This window comes from Platichthys flesus, chromosome 22, assembly GCF_949316205.1.
Source record: "Platichthys flesus chromosome 22, fPlaFle2.1, whole genome shotgun sequence".
Classification (NCBI taxonomy): domain Eukaryota; kingdom Metazoa; phylum Chordata; class Actinopteri; order Pleuronectiformes; family Pleuronectidae; genus Platichthys; species Platichthys flesus.
In genome coordinates this window covers 9,629,292-9,648,517 of record NC_084966.1, presented here as the reverse complement: position 1 = coordinate 9,648,517, position 19,226 = coordinate 9,629,292, and the positions used below count along the sequence as shown (strand labels likewise).

At 44.9% G+C, this 19,226-nt stretch overlaps 1 protein-coding gene across 2 annotated transcripts in view; it reads right to left on the bottom strand.

The window, feature by feature from the left end:
* The window catches only part of LOC133933742 (rho GTPase-activating protein 6-like), a 64,770-nt gene that overhangs the window by 17,750 nt on the left and 27,794 nt on the right, over positions 1-19,226 (bottom strand). The gene's annotated exons all lie outside the window — the stretch shown is intronic.

The window sequence follows — 19,226 nt, the reverse complement described above, 5'->3', positions numbered from 1 at the left end:
GGGGAGTGAGATGTTCCAGGATGCATTTTGATTCTGGGTGTGAGGGGCCGTCCACAAATCTCCCCGGGGACAGACGTTAAGAGCCGGGACTAACCCTCATCCCATCAGCAGCTAATTGTCTCACTCCCGAGATAATGTGTGTCACCAGCTATTAGACGCCTCTGTAAATGTTAATCGGCGGAGGTAGATGGTTTGATCATGACCAGCCTACTCTCAAAACTACCGGGTTAATGGGAGGCCAGGAACACTCGTCCCACAAATATCAAGCTACAGTGCGTCTCAGTCCTCAGCGTGACGTGAGCGCTCAGTGAGCCGTAACACTGTTTGAATAGCCGGTATGGAGACAGATCTACCGTGCAGCTACTGTCAAAATCCTTTAACTCCTCATGTTTAGTCTCCACAATGCGGCTGGTTGCTGAGCCTTTATATAACCGCCATCAATCCGTTTTTTCCCTCCTTGTATTTATCACTTCACACACATGATTAGGGATGGGGGGGAAATCGATTCAGTTACGATTTTTTTATTTTTATTATTATTTTTTTTTTTGTTTTTATTCTTTTTATTTTTTATATAGTATTGGTTTTATATGGGGGGGAATTTATAGGGGGGGAGGAGTATCCTCACCCCAGGGCATGTTGACCAGCTCTTGTTTTTGCACAAGAATCTAAACATACCCAAGCACTAGCTTTGCATAGCCTACATGCAAACAGCAGTGCAGCATAGCCTACTTTATGTTTATTTCAAAGTCTATATTTTAAGTAAACTTTTACTCATTCTATTTAATTTACCTTTTATTTATTGTTTAAAAGTTGCCTAAGTGGCATACATTTCTTAATCTGTCAGTTTGTGTGCCGTTGACAGGGACTATACAATAATAGGGGACATTTTTATTTATATTCTCTATTGGCTGCCCGGCAGTCATTAAGTTAATGTTAATATTTTGAAATAAAACTTGTAAAGCTCTAAGTGAATTTGACGGTTGTATTGTTGTTGTATTTGAAGGTATATTTCATCTGTTTTCCATGGTCCAGTATTTAAAAAAAAAAAGAAATCGCAAGAAATCGTAATATCGAATCGCAATACTTACAGAATCGCAATACATATCGTATCGCCACCTAAGTATGATGATGTTTGCTGGAATGGCTGCACCGATCTTATCAGGTTTAAATTTAACAAAGTGAGAAATCTGTGTAATTCACGCGCATCCTTTGCAAGGAAAGGAGGAATAGAATGCATGAAGGTGATTCAACTAAGTGAGACACTATCGTGGAACAAGGTGTTGTGTAAATCCTCTTCTGTGGAGCCTGGGTTTCAGTTCTCGTTGTGTTGCTGCTTTGTGTTCCTGTTGAACAGATGTTACCCCAGGAAAGATTAATGGCCCTGCTGACTGGACCGGCCCCATGCAGTTAGATGACGAATGCCATTCGAGCTTACTCCGCACTGCAGCATGCGGTTGCCGTGCTATTTCAGACAAGAGCGGCAAATGGCATGAGAGCTATGGGCAAGCAGAAGATGCCAGTTTCCGTGGCAACACATACACAGAAAAGGGAAAAAAACTGGTACAGGAAGGGAGAGAAATATTACTATGGTAACGCACCTGAAAGACACACACACACACACACAAAGGCAGTGGGACACTTGTTGGTGTGATGCACTGTGTAAATCAATCAGGCTGAACACCACTTGAGTTTTTTTTACGTCGGGCACCACACAGCCACCACTCAATACTGCATACGAGACAACAGTGTGATCATTACAGGCCCCTGACTGGAGCATCGACTAAAACCTTTTGGGTCCCCATCAGGCCGTTCGCGTGTGACCGCGCATTCTGTGTGTGTATAAATATAGCCGATGCAGAACCTGGGGGAAAGGAGACATAAATGCAAAATACATGCGCGCACACGTTGCCTTCAAGCGCCGTCGGAAAATATGCTTCCATAAATGGAGACAATGAGGCAAATCCTCTTTTCAGGAAAAGAAAAAATCCGTTAGAAAGCCTTTAATCCACTGGTTTGAGCAATGAACTGGGTGAAAATCTTGCAAGACTCAAATGAGTGTTGACCCAAAAGAAAGCGCACACGACCGAGGCCAAGGCTGAAGGCAGCCAATTGATTCTTTTCTTGGTTTAAAATCTTAAACCGTCCAATATTTCCCATTTATAACCCCTTTTTTAAGTATGTTTTATTTCCTTAACAAGATGTGTGCTTGGCCACAATCAATCCAGCAAGTAAAGTCTATTAATTTCCAGTATGACAGCATCAATGCAGGAATGAAAGGTTATGTAATCACAATTACAGATCTGCCAATGGGGGGAAAACATGCAGCCACTCAATGGAATCAATGCTCGCACACATCTACACACGCACACACACACACACACACACATCTGGTAATGACAAAACCAGGCTGCTCGGCTTTGTGTCTGTGATTTTCCAAGAAGAGATCACTTAAGGCGAACACAGACACTTACAGGACCAGTTCAAAAATTCTTCACGTCAATCCCGGGTGATGCATCTGGCTTTGAACGACCCTTAAGCAGAGTTCCTGTGCCACCGCACTACACCCCAGGAATGCACACACGTATTTTTCAACACTTTTGCAGATTGGGCGTCATGCATGCATGTAATAGATTGCTTGAGCTGACCTGGAACCTCCTCATGTTTCACATCTGCTTGTAATTACAGCCCCCCCGCCCCTTCGCTCGTCGCTGATGCGTGCATGTGCATGCTCGTACATATACCTGTCACACAATAACGGTTTTGTTAGGCTAGCTCCTCTACCTGTTTTCTGGGCTGTCCCGGATGCTGCCTGAGGAAAAGCAAACCGCCAAGATATGGCTCCTTATTATTCACGCACAGTTTACACAACCAACTGTGAAAGTTGCTTGTCTTTGGTTGTGAGATGGGAGGTAATGGTGGCTATCGACCTGCAGGACGGCCGGCTGTCACACATGGTGCATTGTGGGAAGAAAACCACCTATTGTGGCTGTAAATGCCATTTTCGTACCATCCATTCCAATGCAAAGGGCAGCTGCTAACGATTTGGACAGAGCTGGCTGTATTTAAAAGCAGCTACAACATAAATCATTGGCAGTAACTTAATCAGTGCAGAAGTGATTAGCGCAGTCAATGAATATCACATTAATCAACCTTCATAATTGCAGCTTTATTCATCTATAAAGTCAAATTGTTGCCTCCAGCTTCTCCAGTGTGAAGCTATGTCATTGTAGACTTTGTCATTTGTGTTTGACACAAGCCTCAGGAACAACATGTAAATAGTTGGAGCTTATTAACATCTCAGATAATAGAGCAAAACCTATTCTACAACTTATCGGAAAATTTGCACAAAAAGCATTTTGTCTGCTATACAGACAATGAGTCATGAGACATATTCATTTTCAATGAAATTTACATGACGTAAGCACATAGGTTTCAATTGGTCAGGCCAAGAGTAGGTGTGAGTATTTTTTTACTCTCTACCTCAGTTTTGTCCTTTCCAGTAGGACTTGCCCCAGTTTATTTTTTGTTATAGTGTAGTTGCGGTTAATTGTAAAGGGAACTAAAATGCAAAACTTCAACAGTCATCACATTTCTCCGATTGGAACTTCCGCCTCGTGCTCATCCGCCTCCGTCATCCAGTCAAGCCATAGGAAATATGGTCACATGCTCCCATTGTCTTCCTGAGTCATGGGTTAGGGCTAGGGTGTTTTTGCAGAATGGCATGATGTCAGAAGTTGACCTTTGATCTTTTTGGGCTGTTGATCCTATCGCATCAAAGTGTGTCAGAACTATCTCATCAATTCTTGTGTTGGAAGAGGTTGCAATGACCCCAATTCTTTTAAATGCTTCAGATTTGGAAGATTTCCTGGGGAAAAGGCGGAAAATCTGTTCTGTGAGGTCACAGCGACCTTTTCCAATCGACATCTGATCAGTTCACCCATGAGTCCAAGTGAGCATCTGTGCCAGAAAATGTAGAAATTGCACCATCAACATATTCTTGAACTACCGTGTTCATGAGAATGGTACGAAGGCTGCCACTCAAAATGTCCCTTTGGTTGAGTGTAGCTGCAGCTCCTTTCTAGAATGACATAATTCACTTTATGTGTGCTGTTGTGATACAGTTACATCTGCGGTTGCATTTTCAATAAGTGACTCATCTTCCCCTGCTGCATGTTATTGCTTCTAGTCAGTCTTTGCATTTAATGAGAACTCCCTGGCTCAGCCGCTTAGAGTGAGCATCTCGGAGTGTGCGCTCCAAATATTCCCCCGAATCATTGGCAGGCACATCTGAAGAGTCGGGCCAACTTCAAACACTTTTAAAGACAGATTAATATGAAGGGCCTGCGGCAATAATGAGGCCCGACCTTGTGAAACCTGCATAATGGTTACGTAAGCTGCGAAAAGGCAAAGAAAACCAGGTATTGTATCAACACACGGTTGATAGTAGAAGTTGTGTGTGTGTGTGGTGCTGGTTCAAAGCTTTGTGGATGGCAGAGTCCACAGATTATATCGAAAAATCTGTCAGGGGGGCTTCACCGCCAGCTTTGAAGATTGGATACATGACGTTATACTCCTGCTGCAACACTTTGTGCATACCATTACATTTAAACTGTGCGTGTATTAATGCTGGAATAGAAACTTGAGACATGTGATACCTGTACACACTCTCCCAACCTTTCCCCCATTATCTTGCCACTAGTTTTTGTCTCTTGGAGGTCGTCACAACTTTGCAACCGTATCGGTAACATTTAATTTCAACCTCGGTGGCCTTTTCTTGGATCTTTTCCTTCAAGCTGGACAAGAATATTTGAATTTCCTCTGAATAATTAGGCTCCTGCTTCATTTAACGACTCATACCTCTGCGAGGAGTGCCTTAAAGGGAACATATTATGAATATTCCACTTTGTAGTACTTCTCCATGTTAATGTGGGTATCTGGCATGTCTACCGTCTGGAAAAAACTCTGGAAAAAAACAACTCCCCCGATTTGTTGTTGTTCCTCTATGTCAGAAACGACACGCTAGAGTGCGTCGAATGGAATTACGACCGAAATAAACGTCATAGTCACACCATGCCCATGTAGGGAGTGCCTCGCGAGCTAACTGGGCCGGTGGAGCCCGGCTAGCGTTAGCTCTGCTACCCGTCAGACATTTAAGTTGCCGCATAAACAACGAAATGGTTGCAAGATTGTATCTTCGTCTCCAGTAGCCATATTTCTATACAGGTAATGGATAGCTAAAAATCTGGGTGCTTGTATCTCGTGAAGAAGGGATGAGGGGGAGAGGGGGGCGGGGCACTCAAAACAGGTCAGTCTGAGGAGGGCTGTTTTAGACAGGGTAAAAAGGTGCTGTTTAAATGATCCTTGTGGTATTTTGACCAAAATATGTTACAGACATTTCATTAAGACCCCAAGGAACCATATCAACTGTGGTAAAATGGGCGTAATATGTCCCCTTTAAATCACCCTGTTAATGAGAGTGCACTGGAGACAGGGAGTGACGCGTTTTCTATTCAACGGTAGCGATATGCACACTTTGGTGTTTTCAGCGCGCCCGTGTATCGAGGGATATCAGGGCGAGGTGGAGTGCAGCTGTGTGTAACGCGCTAGGAATTGGTCCTCACCCCTACTTTGCTTTGCAAATGTGGTTGAGTGGAGCCAAGAGCAAGGCTGTGAACACGGGTTTTTATTCCTCCATGCATCCTGCTTCATCGCCTTCACGCAAAAGTTGGGGATTTTTCTAAATCTCTCCTCTTTAAATCGCTAATATCTCTGCGTCACTATGCCGTGCTATCAACCCGAGTGTTTTTCACTCTAGAAGATTGTTTCCTTAACACACTTTGTCGCGCAAATACCTGCTGCATCCTCTGGAAAACACTTCCCAGCTCTACTCTGACGGAAAGCCCTGCAGACACTATTCAGCCCTGACAAAGCCGAGCCTTATCTGCATGTTTTTCAAGAATGATGTAAATAACTGTCTATAATCCATCCTTCCATCCATTATCTATGCCGCTTATCCTTTGAGGATCACAAGGGGAGCCGGAGCCCGAGTTACATATGATCATATAATATTAATAACAGTTATTGTTAATATCGATAATGGGTTGTTTTTTATCTCGAAAGAGCTGATATTGTGAGGCAAATATTCACATTGTTAGAATTTATGGGTTTTTTTTCTTCCTTTTATTATGCGAATTCATACTTTGCAGGAAAACAGCTTTTTAATTTCTTCTGCTAATTAAATGACGATATCTAATCAAATGACAAAATGCACATACATGAAGGAAAGAGCATGCACCTTATTTCAATATTGTTGTCTCTCCTACAACCTTGTCCATATCTTTTCATATCAGCCTGTTCTCCTCTGCTTATCTCTAATATTACACACACACACACACACAAACCGAGCCCTATCCAAGGAATGTGTGTAATCTTAATGTGTGTAACCTCGACTGTATACAGGACAGTAAATTCTCCTCCTTCCTCTCTGAGACAGGACAGAGCTATGGAAGTTGGTCAATCATTGCTTATCCTACGCAGAGAGTAGAGTGTGTTTTGTGTGTGTGTGTGTTTTTGTGCGTGTATTGTGATTCAGTGTGTGGATTATGTTGGTTTAAGCTTAAATAAATGGAGGAAATGTGTTGCTTGCGTCACTTGAACCGAGACAAAGAGAGACAGTGGTCTACAGATGATGGTGAGGACTGAGATGGTTTGAGGAAGCAGCATCCTGCATGCATGCATTGATCCATTGGCCAACATAATAATCAGATTCATTGTTATGGCTGAACTTTGTTATTTAACTGGTGGGAGCAGGATTTCCATCTCATGCCCTTGTGTCTATATTTACTGAATGACCGGGTCCATTTTCTTTTTTTGGCCAAAGCGTTCAATTCCAACTTCCTCATTCCCCGCTGACTCCTGATCGGTGCATCGCTAACCGTGCATATTTAGGATTTCTGTTAAATGTATTATCAATAATGCATTTTCTCTTTCTCCATATTACCAATGTGCTCACAGAGGATCAACAACAATGCATCTGAGTTAAAGACCCAACGGGGTATTAGCTAGCATGCAGTTATATAAACAATAAACCTGTGACTCCATTAGCTTATACTGAAGCTCAATGCATAGAATGAACAGTATAAAGTGTGTCTGTTTGGGTATGCGCGCAATTTATCTGTCGATCACTCCAAATGGTCGTGGCAGTAAGTGGCCCCATGAGAATTGCATTCCCATCGAACCCTTTGCGGCCTGAGCGCTCCACTATGTCAGCACCGTGAGAACGGGATCACACACACACACACACACACACACACACAGACACACACAATGACCACTCCCAGAGAAATAATGTGCCACTCCATCAATCCTGGAATGTTCTAAAAGGAAAGATAGATTCGGAGATTAAATCTGGCATCTGTGCCAAAAAAGCTGTGACGCGTCGGGACTGAGATGTAAAGCTGGGATTTGACTCGTGCTCTTTCTCCTCCTCTTGTTCTCCACAAACTGTGAGGAGCAGAGTTTCTGTTTCCTTTAACACATCGACACAATTAGAAAGTACACCAAAGTGTGACACAACAGCGATACCAGACAACTGTCACATTATTTCCTGATGCCCCGACAGACACATGATGGCGAGAGAATCCAAATAACCACTTCATCTGTATCCATATCATCAACAAATCCAAGAATTTCTCAATTCCAAGAAACTAGTGTCATTAATCTGTCATTTTTCTGTAACAGCTGCCGTCTTCGTAGCACCCCCCCCCCCCTCCCTTGTCAAGAGTCATTTTTCTCCACTTGCCGGATTTCACGACAAACCTGATTTCACGACAAACATGATTTCACACCGTCTGGACATAGACGGGCGGTTAGACTGCGTAAGTCGAATTTCCCCGCTGAGAGGGTCCATGCAAATATACTTTACATGGGGGGGGGGGGTGTCGGTATGTTTGGAGGAAGTGTGGCGGCGAGTGGGGTTGGAGATAAGTCTGACATCCGAGTGAGGCGCTTCAGAAGAACGCTCTTGTCCGACACTTCTCCAAACGTCTCCAAAAAACCCTTCCACCGAAACAGATCGGCATGTGAGTCCATTGACTTCACACCTCACTCTTTGTTTCTCGTGCTAAGCGAGCGCAAGATTAAAAGTTGATCCTATTAAGGGAGCTGTTAGTTTACTTTTTCACAGCGGTGGCAAGAACATGAGCTGAACATCCACAAAGGTACAGCACATTCCCCCGGGTTCTCCATTCCCTGTGCTTCCTCCACCACCGCACCCATTCAAAACAGTGGGATCAGAGCAAAGTCTCCATTAAGATGCTTTATTTTCCACATGGGTGCAAATCCGCCCCTTGGTTAATCCCGTGAGGTAGTTAAAGAGCAGGGATTACAACATGCTGGTCTCCCCCTCACAATCTGGATGATGTTGATGATGAAGAAGACAGAGCCGTGGACCCTCTGTGAGACACATGGCAGCAGGTTCTACACACAGCTTACAGGCGTTGTGTGCCCACATGTCACACATATGTTCAGAGGATTGCACGAGCGTGCTCCACGTGGATAAAGGGGAAAAAAACACGGATGTGCAGCGGAAGTCTTTGCAGCTGCTTGGAAATTGTGGAAAAAATTCTGTGTTTGTCGGGTTTTTCAGAATGTAGAGAGCGAAGTGTTCTCTCTCTTTTCAGTTTGAGGACATGAGCGCTCCACCACGTCGGTCCTTCAGAAACCCTGTCTCCTCTTTGTTTTTCATTTTGTGTTTTCGAGCACGCATGACAAAGTGACCGATGTGTCCCGCTTCAGTGTCAACACACAACTTAAAGGCCCCCTTTTCTTTTTTTATACCTGGGGGCTCTTCCTGCGGGGGGAGGTGGAGTCTGGGCTGACCTCCGATGGTGGAGCCATCCATGACTGGACTGGAATGTATGACTTGGGCTGAGACAGGGCCGATTTCTAGTTCCCCTGGGGGCTACTGGGGGTGGAACCAGTGGCGAGCATTTCCCTCTACGCTTGACTTTTACCACCGGGTCATCTCATTGTCTGCTGTGTTCATGTGTCCATGCACTAACTTGAAACTCCACGTTAAAATCAGAAAAAGAATTTGGGAATTTGGTAAAAGTATTGTAAATGCTTATAAGGAACTGTTCATATGCCACAACACGACCATTTATGTTTCCATGATTAATACAGGAGTTCTAAGTGGAGGGTGGATACCTGAGCCAAGCCAAGGGTCAGACAAAAGTTTTGAAATGATCGTCAGAGTCGGGTCGGGTTGGGTCACGTTGGCTGGGCTATCTACTTCATTTTTCTACTCTGCATGTGCCTGTAATTGTGGAAAACATCTGGTTCAGGTTGAGTTTCGGACTCGAAAAGGCAGAAAGCCTGTCAGGTTCGGGTCGCTCTCCAGCTCCGTCGGGTTCAGACAGAAAACTGCGGTTCTCAGTCTGTAGAAAATGTCACGCAATTTAACCAAAGCTCCTTGTCCTGAATTAAGTTTGACTTAAATATGAAATGGAAGTCCTTAAATAAAATGGAGAAAAAAAAGCAGTGTTGTATTTAATTCAAATAAAAACAAACGATGAATCCAAAGTTCATCGAGAAACAATGAACTCCACGTTTTAAAGCCACCGGCCCTTGTTTCAGTCCAGGAAGCTTTAGCCAAGTGGAACTTCCTGGAGGCCGGCGACACACCCCTGCCACTGCCCAGCGGGGCTTTGTTCTCTCCGGACAGTGGATGTGACAGTGCGTTTTGTGTGTATGCGCACGCCTTGTGCACGTGCAACACAGGTCATCGCCGGGTCAGCTGGTCTATTATTGATTTCCCAGCGGAAAGGGGAGCGAGCCCTGCCCCTGCCCGGGTGACCAAGCGCTCAGCTGACCGAAACGTGTGTGCATGTGAACGTGTGCCAGTAAAGTGTGAACAATAATGACGAGGTGCAGAAAGAAGCCTTTAAACAGATGCTGATAAGTGCTAATGGGCTGTTTAATGAACACGATAAACGACTTATCACCCCCCCCCCCCCACTGGTGCTATTCCCTGCGAGTCATCAAAACTCAACCGGAGTATGTGTCTCACCGGATCTGTTCAGTGCAGCGCTGATTGGTGCCGAGCGTCGGGGGGGAACCAGATCAACAAAAATGTGTACCACCATGTTTCAACACGTCCCAGTGCTGAAACACAATGACAACAAAAGCATCCAAATCTACTGCACAGTGTCTCGCTGAAACCCACTGAGAGGAAGGGGCTGCTGGGAAATCATTTAATAGGTGGGAAGATTTGATATATTACTTTTTAAGCAAACTCCTCATGTAAATTGCAAGCTTTGAACACTATCCACTTAGACACAAAACAAAACACAACCCAAGTGTCAGTAGAACAATTTTGACATGGCCCATATTAAACATAGGAATGTTTGTCAGCAGTTGTACATAAAAATGTTTAAAACCACAACCTTCTCTCAGGAGCAAATATCAATCGTTAAACTCCAAACTGACGAAAAGCCTCTATCTACTATTTGTGCAAATACAAAGCATTGTTGTCATCCTCTCCACCCCTCCAAAAGTCTGACTTCCCTTTAGGGGAATGAGATATGACATCCACCCTCCCCCATTTCTGTCACGTAGCAATCATTCCGACCAGTGTGTGAGTTATCACCTCTGTGGCTGACGCAACACGTTTCATTGTGTGTTGCCTTTCTGTAAACTAACTTTAATAAATAAGTGTGGATTTCCTCCACTGATTAAATTAAGAAAACTACTGATGTTCCTGGGCTTATGAAAACAGATTATTCAACAGTGGAGCTAAAAAGTGTGACTTTGGACACTGCCAGCTGCAGATGCCAACTCTCTCAACACAGGAAACTGAACTGCACTGTTTCCAACAGATACAGATGGTTCTGTTGAGCTGTCCTCTCTCCCACCTGTTTTTTTGGAAACAAATAGGGCCTAAAACAACCACTGCAGCAACTTAAATCAAACTTAAAACACACTTTAAACCAAATGAGAACAACCCTTCTTCTCACACGAGACATGGCTCGAGCAAAAAGGAGATGCAAACTTTTGCTGGCGCTGTCTTTTGTTTCCTCGTTGCCGCCTCACTTTGACCTTCCATCTGACGTCTGGGAGATTGAGAGGAGATTAAGGTGAAACCCAATCACCTTTCTCTACCTTTAGGAGCTTTGTCTGTTCTTTTCTTTTCCTCCTTCAGGAGGAGAAACAACGGCCGCTCTCACCCACATTTCAAGATAACATTTTATGATAAGCGAGTGATTACCAAATGATATATTCACCGATCGCAGCAGTGCAGAAGTGAGTCACTGCCAACGACGCTGGTTGATGGATGGAGTTACTCATCCACTCATCCATCACTCAGCCATCTATACACACAATAACACACACAGGGACCTTTCCTGTTTATGTGCTCTCATCATTTCACTTTAAACAAGTGCCCGCCGAGGTGATAACGCAACGGGAGGGTTTACCGGCGCCATTTTTCATGTGTTGTTTTAGTGTCTCTCAAAATGCAATGCAATGGATACTGGTCTTAAATATACCTGATTGGTGCAAATTTAATACAAATCTATCAATGTTAAAGAAAGTGAAAAGAAATCTAGCTTTGCCCCGAATTTGCACTAAACTTGTATGGGTCCTTTCTGAGCCTGTGTCCCGTAGTTTTTTGCGTAGTCCTGCTCACAAACAAACAAACAAACAAACAAACAGACAGGAGCGAAAGCGTGACTCCTTGGCGGAGATGGTGAACTCTTGTAAATGGTTATTGAAGGACTAACAGCAAAGAACCTGCATTAAATCCACATAAAGCTCTACATGGATGTAACGTATTTCCTCTTGCCACTCGTGCTGGTTTCTTTAAATACAAATTACTAAAGTCCCCATGAGAAAAGAGAGACAACAAAGAGAAACAGGGGGTTGGAGGAATATTAATAGCCTGTAATAGACTGGGAGGTAAATAGAGTGTGTACCACGATGGAATGGGCGCACGTGTGTGCGTGTGTGTGTGTGTGTGTTTCCTCGCACAGAAACATTCCACTAGGAGCAGCTTATCCACTTTTAGTCGAAAGGTCCCCTGAACTGCAGGGCCACAATTCTTACCAGTCGACACATGCACACACGTGCTGAGTTAAATGCATTGGGCTCGCCCATTACATCGGCTGCATGCCCAAACAGCGCATGGTATCTCCGACGTGCTACTCATGTAACCTAAATCTGTTATTCCTGGCATCGTCTGTGTTGTTCCTCGTCCGACTGGGAATATTCCCCTTCGTCAAGGGTCTGTCACCAGACTGGAAATTGAACTTCCGCCTTCTTGCCTGTCTCCGTCTGTCGGGGCCTTGATTCTATTGGTTCATCTGTTTCCATCCGTCCGTCTGTCTGAGTTGCATATGCTTCATTTAACAGTGGCGCATATGGTGAACGCAGCATTAGTGTCATACAGATTATTATATAGATTATTTTGTATGTATTATGCATAGAGCACAGTGACATAAATGCAGGTCCCTGTAACAGTAAGCATTGGGAAACATTATCTGTAAAAGTGAATAAGCCTGGCTCTGTGCCTGTCTATATTTTAACCTTCACCAGCTCGAAAAACAGATCTCCTGTTAACTATTTTTCCGTCTCTCTTGGATTTTTTCTGCTACTCGATACCTTGCCATCCACTGTGAGGTCATACAGTGGGTGGAACGGGATAGTGCACGAGCGCGCCCCCTCCGAAACAAAACAAAACAACACATGCACCTTGTTAGAGAGACGCAGTCGCAGACACACTGTGCCGCATGACCTCTGACCTACGGAGACACGCTGCCGAAGCAAAACAGATGACTCAACGCCTGATGCCACTGACACTTCCGACCTCCCAACCTTTTTTGTGAAACTTTCTCAGCTGCTCTAACCCCCCCCCGAGTATGTGGGTATAATTGTTTTGTTGTGGACAGCATTGCCGCAGCCTCAAGTCTACATTACTGATCTTCTTAGGAATGTTATGAGATGCAAATACACTGTTCTTCATTTAAAAAAGTAAGGCGTGCAAACTTTGGCTGGTTGAGAGAGCAACAGCTGTGTGTGAGAGGCGCGGAAAATGTAAGCAGGGGTTTCTCCACCGGACTGTTCCATTAGTCTAGCGTCTAATTCTGCTTTGGCCGTGACTCAGTTCACCAACGTGTGCTTCTTCGATGGCTCCTGCCTCGAAGCCAGAGGGAGAACAGGCTATGGATCTTTAGAATTGCCACACAACGCCTGCACTTCACACAGCAGCATGGTGATTAGCATCGCTCCCCCATGGCTGCTACACAAACAGCCAGGAAGCGTGTCTAACCTTTTCCTGAACCATTGACACCACGATGCAAGAAACTCCTTCTGGATGGAGTCATGAGGAAAACAGGGCAGGAGCTTCGGCTGTAAATCAAACTCGGCAAAACATCTAGAGCACATAGTTTCACTTAGGCCCAGAAAAGACTCTGTGCCTCTGGAAGCACGTCTCCCACGGCTAAAGCAGCGGAGAACTTCTTGCCAGAACTTTCTCCTCTGTGTTTCCTCTGCTTTGTCTCCCCCCAACCCCCCCTTCAGCCTCCGTCCGTCTCCATAAAAAGACAAGTCTCGAGGAGGGCGGGCTTTCTCTCTTTCGCTGTTGATAGTAAAAGTGCCTCTGCCTGACAGAGGTGACGGCTGTGGACGAGCGAAGAGGCAGTTGTTTCAACAGTGCGGTTTCCTTTTTCCTGCCACGCTAGAAGGCTGCTACACACGCAGCGCAAGATCAAGTGCCATGTGAATGAATGAGCAGGAGCATGTCGAGTGGGGCAACACGTGACCTACATTGTAAAAAGGTCAACGAGCTCGACATAAAAAGGAGCATTACTCTCAAAAAACGTTGAACCTTTCCACTTAAAATTGGACAGACGGGCGTTTTGTAGTGAAACCAAAGAGGAGATATTGGATCCATACAGTATCTGTCGCATTCCCAGCAGCAGCACTCCTGCGAACAAAATGTCCACTCCTGCTAAGTTCTCCCTCTGCTTAGGAAAACTTGTGATCCATGTAAATAAACTCGCTGTGCTGATGACTCAGGAGCCGTATGGGTGGTTGACGCCATCCACCGACACCCACCCACACACACACACAAACACAGTCAGACATGCATGAGCAGCAAGGATGGGCAGAGAGGACACAAACACGTCTAATGATTTAAAGGGGACATATTATGCCCATTTTACCACAGTTGATATGGTTCCTTGGGGTCTTAATGAAATGTCTGTAACATATTTTGGTCAAAATACCACAAGGATCATTTAAAACAGCACCTTTTTACCCTGTCTAAAACAGCCCTCCCTCAGATTGACCTATTTTGAGTGCCCCGCCCCCCTCACCCCCGGTGAGCCTGGCTGCGAGAGCCCAAGATCCCCAGCGCTGGCCCGCAGTGGGAGCTGTGGGAGCAGTGGGAGCTTGAGCTGGCTCAGCAGCAGCATCCTTCCACACTGTAGAGTCAACGTTTAGAGGTGTCCCGGGGGTATCTTGTTTATGCGGCCACTTAAATGTCTGACGGGTAGCAGCAGCGAGCTAACGCTAGCCGGGCTTCACCGTCCAAGGCCATGTAGCGAGACTCCCTATATGGGCATGGTGTGACTATGACGTTTGTTTCGGTCGTAATCCCATTCGACGAACTCTAGCGTATCGTTTCTGACATAGAGGAACCACAACAAATCGCGGGAGTTGTTTTTTTCCAGAGTTTTTGGCACGGTAGAAATGCAAGATACCCAAATTAACATCTAGAAGCACTACAAAGGTGGAATTTTCATAATATGTCCCCTTTAGCATTCATCCGTAAAAAATCTCTTTCAATTTGCCAGAAGACTGAAGGCGCTGCGGGCTCGATACAAGCTGTTTGTACTGGGAGTGGCAGGGGAGTAAAACAAACACACCTACTGCAACAGAACAAGGTCACACATCAGCAGCAGAAGGAGAGGACAGTGCGTTATAAAAAAGCTTGCTGTCAGAGTTATGCAGGTAGAGGAGGGAGAGCAGCAGGAGGAGGAGGAACAAGGAGACGTTGAACCTTTCTGAAAATAATTGACCACGGCAAAGTCAAATGTCAAGAGACCCAGAGTGGAGGAGACAAAAGCAGGGAATTCAGTGCTTGTCCAAACAAGTTGCTGCTCTCAGGGTTACACGGGTCCCTGCTTGGGCCGTAGGAAGGCAGGGCATTTTCTGTTTGGTCAGTGATGAGAGACGAGACTCGTGCAGACAAAGGGAGACAGAGTGGAAGATGAAACAATCCACAGTGGAGGAGGGTAATCAATCTTTTCGTCAAGGCTCTCTTTGTTTCGCTGTCGGCCACTTCCTTCCTCAGTGTCAAGGCACCTCTTTCAATCCAAGTGATTAAAAAAATCAATTCCATACTTCGAGAGACCCTTGAGCTCCTTGCACGCTCTGGAACGATGACTCATCCAAATAGAGCTGTCATTTGATTGGCAGCCGGCTAAGAGTTGAGGCAGCTGTCCAAAATGAGTAAACACAACACAGGGCTTCAGGACAAAGACAATCGTTATTTGTCAATCGGCGAAGAGCCTCAGCGCCGTCTGGCTCCGCTCCGCGATTAGATCACTCACATCAAATCTACAACTTCCTTGTTCCTTCACGTCTCTGTTGTCATTACGTGACATCCAGGCCAGCGTATACTCAGCGGCGCACATGACTTATGACCCAGCTCCTGTATTCAGAGAGTTAAAGCCATTGTTGTGTGTACCCAATACCCGGAGAAGGCCAGGAGATATAGAATATACGGAGCGATGAGACAAACAGGTTTAACAAACATCCTTGTTCAAAGAATCCTATGATTTTAGTGCGTGTTCGGATCCCTTGACAATCTCCTGACCTACATGTGCAGCCTCATCTAATGCGATGAGTCATAAGTTGTTAAATTAATTTGTTAGAGGCTCATCTGCTGGCGCTGAATTTAATGAACACACAGTTTAGGTGCACAGTTGATACAGAATATAATTATTCATTACTTTGGGTGGCTTGATTGCACTGTTAGTGTGTGAGTCACTATTCTGTACAGTTTTGCACAATCTTCTCTGACTTAGGCAAACAATTCGGCTCAAACACTTCTGTGTCTCTAGAGGCAGGAGATCAAGTTGGCAGTGGTGTTTTGTGGACGTGTTTTAAACAAGTCTCTCAGCGACTTCAAACGTGGATTTGAAGCCAACTCAGCCTGGTTTTTACTGTTGCTGATAAAACCATTAGGAATGATTTGTTCCTCTTGGCATTTGTACCGCACTCGCAGGTGGTGGATCTCCATCTTATTGACAAAAGGGTTTCCCGTGTATTGTTCGTGTAATCCTCGTATTACCATGTAAACCTGTAATCTGGGAAATACTGCAAAAACAAATTGCTTCCAAGACCAGAACTGAGGGATCACCCCAATCTGTTACATGGTATCACCGATGGTATTCCATGAGTGCAATGCCCTGACGCCACAACCAGAACACACCACACGTCACTTTAAGTGGAACAAATGTGCGCCGGCCTCGTAGCCATGAAGTGCTGTTACACATCTCTCCCACTTCATTCCTGTCTCTCTCAGTCCTCTCCAACCCTCCAGTCTGGTAACCTAGAATTTGAAATATGCATCTGCCCAGGCAGGAATGATGACAGCGTGCGTTTGTTTGTCATCGGCAGCTGAAGGGTGGCTCGTAGGGTCATAATCCACCATTAACACGCGTGCAATTTTAGTTGGAGCAGCTTCCTTGTCATATTTTAACTGCATTCTTGTACCAAGCTCAACGGAGCGCTTGGGGATTTATGAGATGGCAATGAGCAGCCTTGGCTGACCGTGCACAAGTATTTAAGTGTGACATGGCGTAAGGATATAAATTGTATTCCTGTACCTGCCGCTTTTTGTAATGAAGTGCTGGCGTCAGGTTCCCTGGGTAAAGATTTAACATGTTTACAATCAATAGATGCTGTCTGAATGAATTTCTTACCTTATAAAGCAAAGTCGGCCCACCGTCTGCTCAGACCCTTTTTTCCAATGCAAACCTTATTCACTTCAACAGCTTGGCAAAGTCGTAGCGTGGCGCTCCAGACTTACTTTGCTAGATTACTTCCCTCGGTTTTTTACTGCTCGCCCACCAAATATTGAGCATCAACATAAACTATGCAGATGTGTCCGTAAGCCTTTATTACACCTACATACCCACAGTGTGTCCTTGTGCACGGGCTGAGGAGGCACCGTCCCATGGTGACCTAGTAGTTCAGATTCAGGCAACTTGCCAGAGTAGATGCAAACTCTCCTTGATACTACAAATGTGGCTTTCTGATTGAAAGCTTTACTGCACTGCCATAACACCTGATTAACCATTAAACCGAAATGTTTAGTCAGTTTATCAGTTAGTTCAGTAAAAAAAAGTTTATTGGCAACTATTTGGACACTTTAAATCTTAAGTCATCAAATAACTAACTAAGTCTAGGAGCTACCTAAAGGTGTATTTAACCTTTTTAATTTGCCCCATACCCTATCCAATGACATGGGGGAGCTGGGAGTTATAATCTACTCTGCAGCCAGCCACTAGGAGGCGATCAAGATGTGTCAGCTTCACTTTTGGGGAGCTTTCGTGTTTTCCATCTTCAGTGGAATAACCATTGGCTGCAGCTCTAAACTGAGACATTTTCCAACAGATATTTCTCAGTCCCTGTCACAGAAGACATAGGAATGCATAATTTCCCTCAAAACGGTTGTCTATCTGCTGCTTAGCTGCCCCAGCCCAGATGCCGTTTTCTACAATTCATCCTGCAGGGCCCGAGCTATTCCTAAACCAAGTAGGATATATAATCCCTCTAGTGTACTCTAGGTTTACCCTGGGGCCTTCTCCCAACTGGACATAACTGGAATACCTCCACAGGGTGGCATCCAGCAGGAACCACAACCAATTAGATAACATTACCTCAGCTGGCTCTACTCTGTCTGTATGTCTGAGCTCTTTACCCTGACCCCAAGGCTGAGCTGTCCAGAGAGGGAAACTCATTTTGGAAAAACTGGTAAATCTAAAAGGTATTTTCATTGGTATTTTTTCTCATCTTTAAACAAGCTAAAAGCCATTTTGAAATGTGCTACAGTAATATCAGATTTCTCTATGTTTTGGCTCCGATATTGTTGAACGCTATAAGTTTCACCCTAAGGTCGAGTTAGACAAACCACTCAGAGGGCTACAAGTCTGAGTTTCTACCATGTACTGACTCACAAAAAGGGGCCAGAATTGGAATAACCACACACATAAGTAAGAATCTCTATACATCAAATTACATTTCTGTAGAAGGATGACATGCATGGCAGTGGAGAAGTATGTCAAGTACAATTTCAGTGCAGTGAAGCCTCATCACTGTGTACTGGGTGATTTTAAACTTACTACTGTGGCCCGTGTGGCATAAGGCTTTCATATCGCATAGCACCACCACAAAGCAGAAATCCAGACCACAGCATGCTGCCAGCCGAGCCAAAGAAAATTGTATTGTTTTCCAATCAGTGCTTGTAGGTTTATGAGTGCCACCAGCCACAGAGGCATTGCTCATAAAGAGGGAGCCAGTTCGCTGGAGCAGCCAGCAGAGGATTCCTCACCACAGGGGAGGAGAAGAGTGGGGAGAGATGGAGAGGGAGATAAAATAGGAGCATCTGTGCAAAATCTAAATCGTGTGTACTTCACAGACCAACCCGGTTCCCCCATTTGAATGAACCTGTTCTGCAAACAGCCTGTTGCTTCTCCGAACTCTGAAAGCTTTCTGAGAAAATGCCACATAATCATATGGAAGCATCAACATGCTGAGGCTTTCACATTGAATGTGCAGTTCTCATCATAGCCCTCACCTGTCCTCGTGGCCTTGACCCATATCTGTGTGTTTTGCCTCCATGTGGCCACCCAGCTTTGAGGTGTAGAGTGTCAAACACAACACCTGTGGCTCCGGGACTGAACGTCTTCATAAACAGAGACACTCTGTGGATCTCAAGTCTCCTCTTCCGGCCAGGAAACATGTGCAGTCTTGTGTGCCAGCGTGCATACATGTTCTATACACCACATGTCACATGTAAAACATGTAAAACGTTCCATCACAGGAAGTTGTTGCATGTTGAGGCCCCTTCGCCTGGCTCAGTTTCAAATTACTGTCTCAGAGCCCTTTGACCAATGCAGGAAAATAATCACATTAACAGTATGTGTGCACAGCATTTA